The sequence below is a fragment of the Equus caballus genome, chromosome 18 (assembly GCF_041296265.1).
Source record: "Equus caballus isolate H_3958 breed thoroughbred chromosome 18, TB-T2T, whole genome shotgun sequence".
Taxonomy (NCBI): Eukaryota; Metazoa; Chordata; class Mammalia; order Perissodactyla; family Equidae; genus Equus; species Equus caballus.
The window spans coordinates 13,064,174-13,071,719 of NC_091701.1; the positions used below are offsets into that span (position 1 = coordinate 13,064,174).

The window sequence follows — 7,546 nt, forward strand, 5'->3', positions numbered from 1 at the left end:
TTTCTGCCCATATTTTATGTGACCTCTCCATAGAGGAAGACTTTTCTAAACACTTGTCTCTTGAAACTCTCCACTCTTGATTGTTCCCACTAACTCCTATTCCTCTATCTTCCTTTTAAATGTTGGTGGACTTCAGGGTTCCATTCTTTGACCTCGTGCCTTTATTCTGACCAGTGGTTCTCAACCAGGGGCAATTGTGTCCCCCAGGGATACTTTGCAATTTTTGGAAACATTTTTGGTTGCCGTAACTGGAGAGAGGGGATGCTACTGGCATGTAGTGGGTAGAGGCCAGGGGCACCGCTAAACATCTTACAATGTATAAGCAAGTCCCGCCCCCAAGAAGTAAACCCTCCCAACCAAAACGTCAATAATGTCAAAACTGAAAAACCCTATTCTACATTATCCCTTGGTGATATTACTCACACACAAACTTTCCACTACTACTTCTTTGTGGATATTGTTGTTAGTGCTGTCAAGTCAATTTTAACTCCTTGTGACCCTGTGTACCACAGAGAGGAACACTGCCCAGTCTTTTATTGTTCTATCCTCTCACCTTCCAGTGCTGTATCAGACAATGCTCTACCGCTATTCACAGGGTTTTCACAGCCAATTTTTGGAAGTAGGTGGCCAGTTCCTTCCTCCTAGTCTGGAAGCTCTGTTGAAACCTGTCTGATGCAATTGCCAGAATATGACAACCAAGGGACTGGGGGTGTGGTTCCTTGACCAGGAAGCAAACCCAGGCCAAGGCAGTGAGAGCGCCAAATACTAACGACTGGACGACCAGGGCCAGCATGCAGGTATTACCTGAATCTTTATTTTCAAATGAGATGGAGAGAACAGAAGCCCAGAGCCACACATCCAGTGGAGCATAGTCATCTCTACCTGTGGGTCTTGCAGCACCTAGAAGTAAACAGAGCCAAAATTAAGGTCATCTTCTCCCACAAAACTTCTCTTAGTTGATGATACCATCCAGTATCATAGACTTGAACCCTGGGAGTTAGCCTCAACCCTTCCTTTCCCTACCACCAGGTCCTTCTGATTCTACCTCCTAAAGAACTCTCAAATCCATGCTATCCTCACCACCTCCATGGCCACTGATAGTTCAGGCCCTCCTCCTTATCACTAACTCTCAAAATAGACCTAGACCAGACCTTCCATCTGCAGTCTCACACTTCAATCCATCCTTTAAGTAGCTGACTGAAAAGCTTTCCTATCATGCCTTCTCTGAGTCCTCCACCCATTCATCACCACCCCCACATCCTCTTCACATCCAGTTAACTATAATAACAATAATAATGCCTAATATTTATTGAGTATTGTTCTAGGTGCTTTACATTAATTCTGCATTTATCTCACTTACAGGATGAGGCTGTTGTCATATCTGTTTTACAGATGGCAAAGTAGACACTGGGGAAAGTTAATTAACTTGATGTAGCTGTAAGTAGCAAAGTAGTGATTTAAGCCTAAGTGTCGGGTTCTAAACTCAATACTCATAATGATCGTAAACTACTGTCTCCTTTGTTTTCACACTGGACAGATCTTCCTTAACAGAGGATCGATTGAACACATAACATATAATGCAGCACAAATTTAACATAGGCTAGTTTATTCTCAGATGTAAGAAATCCTTGTTCAAACCTATTATAGCCCTTACTACACTGTATTTTTTGTTTGTTTAATTTGATACGTGGTAAATATATACATATTTTTATGTATTATAGACATACATATTACACCTTCAATGTATTATCTGTATTTGACACCATGGGCACATAGTCAAGTAAATTCTCAGAGAAATAAATGGCCTGAGTCCAGACCCTGGATTTTTGAGAGTCAGTCTAGAATTCATGCCCTAATGGAGTGACCTCCAGACAAACTTCACCAACTTCTCAATTTCCTGGGGACCACTCTAGGCTCTATATAGACAACCCCTAGCCCTTGATTTTCTCCTCCATAAAATGAAAATAATAGTTGTCTATACTACTATCTTCAAATAACCTCCTCCTATTATCTCTTTAGCCCACCCCAAGCAGGCTTCTATCTTCTCTTTCCATCAACATTATCCTAGTCAAGGCTGTCTTATTAACCCGATAGTCTCCATTTTACTTGATTCAGCAATAGCATTGACATAAATGTCATTTCTCCTAAACGCTAGAAATCCAAGATAGAGAGAAGCTGCATTATACCCACTAGACTTTACGTGAGCAAGAAAAAAAATTTTGTGTTAAGCCACTGAGATTTCAGGTTGTGGCAGGCAAAAAAATGACTCCCCAAAAAGGTCCACACCCTCATCCCCTGGACCCTGTGAATACATTTTTGCTTACATGACAAAAGGAATTTTGTAGATTCGATTAAGGATATGGACTTCAAGATGAGGAGATTATTCTGGGTTATCTGTTGGAGTCCAGTCTCCATATGAGTCATTAAAACCGGAGAACTTTTCTCAGGTAGGTCAGAGGGATGCAATGTGAGAAGTTCTCAACATGTCATTGATGCTTTGAAGATGAAGGAAGGGGGCCATGAACCAAGGAAGGCAGCAGTCTCTGGAAGCTGGGAGTGGGGACCTAAGTTTACAGTCAGCTAGAAAAAGGGAACCTGGGTCCTACAACTGCAAGGAACTGGATTTTACCAACAACATGAATGAGTAAGGAAATGGATTCTTCCTTGGAGCCTCCCAAAAGGAACACAGCCCTGCTGTTGCCTCAATTTTAGTCTGATGAAGTCTGTGTCAGCCTTCTGATCGACAGAACTGTAAGATAGTAAATCCAGGTTTTAAGCTCTAAATTTGTAGTAAGTTATTACGACAGAATAGAGAACAAATACTCATGGTAATTTTGTTATTGTAGCATCTCCCTGCCTATACTGACTAATGCCTACATAAAACGCATTGAAGCACGTGATAAGCACTCAGCAAACCTTATCTATAACAATCATTTTTATTATGCGGCATAGCTGTTTCATGTACAGCCTTCATAGAAAAACTACTTGGGTTTCACAGCATGGCAGCATTTTCAGATATTTCAGGATAATTCTGACACTGACTGAGGTGGCTGTAGGCAAGTATCAGTAGCACTGATGCTCTGGAGACCACAGATAGATAAAAGTGAATAAACAGTCAATAGAGACAATAAAATTTCAGTTTGGACTTGGAATTACTTAGATGACACATCCAAGTTCTTATTTCTCTAAAACGTTGGGGAAAGCTATCCAGCAACACTAGAAAGAAATCCCAGACTTTCAGGCGCTGGTGATGGCAGAGGCCAAACACAAGCAGTCCTGCCTACCTGACCAACCCAACTCCTCTCTTCTCACCTGTGGCCAGGCCTGTGGAGGGGAGTAGCATCTCGCTGGAGTCAAGCAGCCTCTTCCACCAAAGTCTTGTTCTTACTTGAATGAATGGCAAGGAAGACCCAACCCTGAGGAAGGGTCACGGGCTCTGACTTCAGCCACTACCTCACCACAGTGGGGTGCTAGTGAGAAAAAGGTTCTGGGCCCAAGTCAGGGCACCTGTATCTACTCCTGTCTCTGCCATTAAACCCTGTGTACCTTTGCTCTGACAATCCTTATTTCTAAATCTCAATTTCTTCATCTGTGAACTGTAAATAATTTTAGTCTCTTCCCTGCCAGCTGTACTAGTTATTGTGAAGATCCAATGAGAAAAAGCTTTGTTTGTAACTCTATGGTTCAAAGAAAGAAAGAATACTGAAGGAAGTGCTAGGAGGAGGAGGGTTCCAGGAGCACTGGGGAAAGTAAGAGTAAGAACAGGCATAATGAAGTGTCCGTTTTTATAGTAAAACTCCAGGACCTGGGGTGGTTCTAATACTCCCCAAATTCTTCCCTCCTCTATTGGTTGACATAGGAGACAGAAATATCTTTACACTGTGACAGATGAGACTTAAAGAATTAGTTCACCTAGGGGAAGGAGCACAGTGACTTATTCCTGCTAAGATGTAAATGTCAGATGGAGGTTGGTTTCCTGAAATTAATTCTGGACACATCAGAAGTGCCTCAAAGGGCCTGGGTACTTAGGAATAGGAGTAGCCACCCACAAGAGGATGAAGAGGTTGACCTCAAAGACAAATACTTCTGACTTCTGTGCTGAGAGCCAATTCTGTGAGAATATCCAGGGTGAGATCAGATTATGCCAACCATGCCCCCAGTGAGGCCAACTGAGAAGACATGCCCTTCCCCGATCACCCCACTGTCTGTGATCCTCCCCAAGCTAGGTCCTTAGAAAAAGGTTAACGAGCATCCCTTTTTGGTCTGGGCTATTCAAGCATCTCTACTCCTCTGTGAAAATTGCCAAACAAGCTCTGACAATTTGATGCTATCCCTAATAGGACCAAAGGTTGCCCTCAACAGGTAAGCTAAAGTACTTGGGAATTTTCTTTGAATTCATTAACAGGAACTTTTACTTGTTGGAGACTTCAGTTATTTCAGCAAACAAAGTTTTGGTCTTACCCTAGCCAAGGTTTTCAATATCACTACCATAACAATAATAAATTACCCCATGGTTTCTCAATCCTCTTCTACAATGATTTATTGAGAATCTATCATATGCCTGGACCTATGTTTATAAAAGTGGGAAAGTTATAAAATGAATAAACTGTAATTTTTTCCCCTTGAAGTTCTTGCCCTCTGGCTGGAGAAGCAGGAGCGCTCAATGGAATAATCGTGGAGACCACTCTGGACAATGCCTCAAGCAAGATGAAACTGGGTCCAGTTTTGAGCTATTCAGTACATTTACCTTTATAAGCCATCTTCTTCTGGATTGGCATTAGTAGCAAACTCACAACTATGTGTATGATTTGGTTTTCTTTTATCTATGTCAGAAAAAGAACAGAAGGAAACATACCAAAATTTAACCAGTTTTTCCCTTTGTGGAGGGCAACAAGAATGTTTTTTCTTCTCTCTTCTACTTTTGTGTACATGCTTTCCAAATTGTTTTAACACATAATGGAAAGTATATGATCGATTTTATTTTTAAAAGGACAAATGAAAGGCACTTGTCTGCACAGATGTTGAGAAACTCTAAGTTTTTCATACAGCCAGCCAATATGTCCTCATCAGTGATGCATTCCTTCACATACAACAATTGTGTGAGGCTAAGTTCTGTTATCATCCCCGTTTTATCATATATGAAGATGTCTGAGGCATAGATGGCTTGCATTCTTGGCCAAGGCCATACAGTTGATAAGTGATGGAGATGAGAGGTAAAAGCAAGCAGGCTGGCCCCAGAACTAGTCCTCTTGGCCATTCTGTTCTACTGCATGCTTTTTCAATAAATAAGTGATCACACTGTTTTCCCTAAAGGCTATGATTTCTAAAAAATCTTCCAAATATTTCCTGAAATCCTTTTAAAAGGCAAAAAGAAAAGAAAGCCACAAAGGGAGCCGGTTCAGCTTCAACATATTCCTTGGTCATTTTCACCGTAAGTTGTACCTAGGACTAGGGGAGTATGTCCTGAACAACGCATTCTCCCAGGATGGGAAATTGTGATACTAGAGGGCTATGAACTGTGAATGCTGGCAGGAGCTGCCGAAGCAGACACAGGCTCCCCAAGAATCCAGGAACTGAAGTCCAGGTTTACAGTAAGTGATGAATGCCAACCAGTGTCCTGACCGAAGCAGGGGCTTTTGTGAGATTCATACTTCAGTGTCTTAAAATGCTTCATGCATGAAATGCATATTTCTCTTATTTTATAATTATTTTTTAAACACATGGACCGAGGGCTTAAACATTTTGTTTTCCACAACAGCTATAAAAAAAGGGATTGAGACAGTTTGACGTGGTGAAATTTTCTCACTAGACTTTCTACCCCCATTCCTTCCCAGACACAATAGGGTGTTACGGAGGGTCGAGGGGGAAATAAGCTTCTCTCTTCCCATGGCTACCTTTTTTGACATGGGTCTGTCCTTCATGGCAGAGACCAGAAGAGATTTTTTTGGGTACAGATGTAAACTCTTGTCCCACCAGTGATTTCCTATGAATGGAGACCGGCTGACTCTCTGAGGCAGCCATCTGTGGTGATTTGGAGCTTAAGATTACATTAACTCTTTTCTAGTTGGAGGAGTCGTGTTTCCCACCTCTGGAATTCTCTCTCTGTTCCTGTTGAAGTGCTACCAGTATTCATCATGCCTGGGCCTCTTGGTGCTGAGGTACCTGCTCCAGCTCTTCTCCCTCCAACCTGACGGTTGGCAATTCATTTCACAACCACCAGACAAAAATGTGTTTCCTGCCAGAGAGCTCCAAGTGGTGACAGAAGCCTAAGGAGAAAGAGAATGAGAGGAGACTTCTTGGCTTAATTTTGAAATTGGCTCATGAGAAGATGGAGTGCCTATTTATGAACTCATCTCCCATCTCTTAAAGAGACCAATTCTCTGATGAGAGGAAGGTACAACCAGAGATGTGAGGAAGTGAGGTCAGATTCCCCAGAGGAAAGAGGGCTGAGGATGTAAAGATACAAATAACTTCCTTCATTAAATAAATCTTAATTTACGCAAGTGTGCAATAGAGAGAAAATTTCTGGCTAGGGTGGATTGGCAGGCCAATAAGGTGGCTACTTTTGTTCAAGATTCTCTTTCCCTTGGAGTGCTCTCAGGTTAGCCCTGCCTCATAGCACCGATGTTTGTCTGTCAGCACATTGTTCCTAAGGCAGGATTATGGCCCTTCCCATGACACCCTGTGCAGAGTTGAAATGAACTTCATAAACAGTAGGATTTCAAAGGGGAGATCAATTCAGAACTCAGATCACGGGTCACAACATGGAACTTCTTCACTTCCCTCAGCTTGCAGCCAACTGCTGGGGTCTCATTCCTCTCCTCCAGCCTGTCTCTTACAGTGAATACCGCTTTGTCGTTCCTCATCCTCCCACCTTGACAGCACTATGGGAGCACTTGTCAAAATGTCTGCTCTGCTCAAGGTTTAGACCAAACAGAGCAGGGAGAGCTTAGAGATGCTGAATTATCCTCTCCTGCCTTCCTCTCCATGTCATCCTTCGCTGGAGGATTGACTCTACAAATGAAAATCCATTCTGAGGAGACCTTCCAGGTCTTAATATAAAACAGATCACAATACTATAAGAAATACACAAACAGCAAGTGCCATTTTTTTATATGGGGTTAGAGTGTATTCTTTGTATTTTTCATAGGGAGTCAGAGATGATAGAATTTCCTGTCAACTTACGATTTTTCTTAACTGGACCCTAGGTTTGGTTCCTCCATTAACCACGTATGTTACTCTAGCAAGTCTCTCCACCTCTCAGAATTGAGGTTCACTCTTCAATAAGATGCGGGAGTTGGAGCAGATCATCTAGAAAGTTCCCTGCAGGGCTTCCTTTCTGTGAGTAAAATTACAGAGACGGTTAGTTTTTATTATATATAAAGAAATAGTAGATTTTTTTCTTTCCTTCCAAAAGATTACGGCAGTAGAGGGTTAAGATCAATGTGCAAACAACCTTTAACAAAAAAGTCTATGCTAAGGGGAAATGGGTCAGGAGAGAAGAGGAGAACATCGCAGACCGTAGCAATTAAAGGTGGATTCTGGG

The 7,546-nt window shown here is 42.0% G+C and overlaps 1 long non-coding RNA gene across 1 annotated transcript; it reads right to left on the bottom strand.

Annotated features, from left to right (window-relative positions):
• Positions 1-785: 785 nt before the first annotated feature.
• LOC138918753 (uncharacterized) lies at positions 786-7,339 on the bottom strand. The gene is made up of 3 exons (XR_011428469.1): positions 7,186-7,339; positions 6,087-6,266; positions 786-900 (listed from the first exon to the last, which is right to left on the bottom strand). It is a non-coding gene; the product is annotated as an uncharacterized lncRNA (long non-coding RNA).
• Positions 7,340-7,546: the final 207 nt, after the last annotated feature.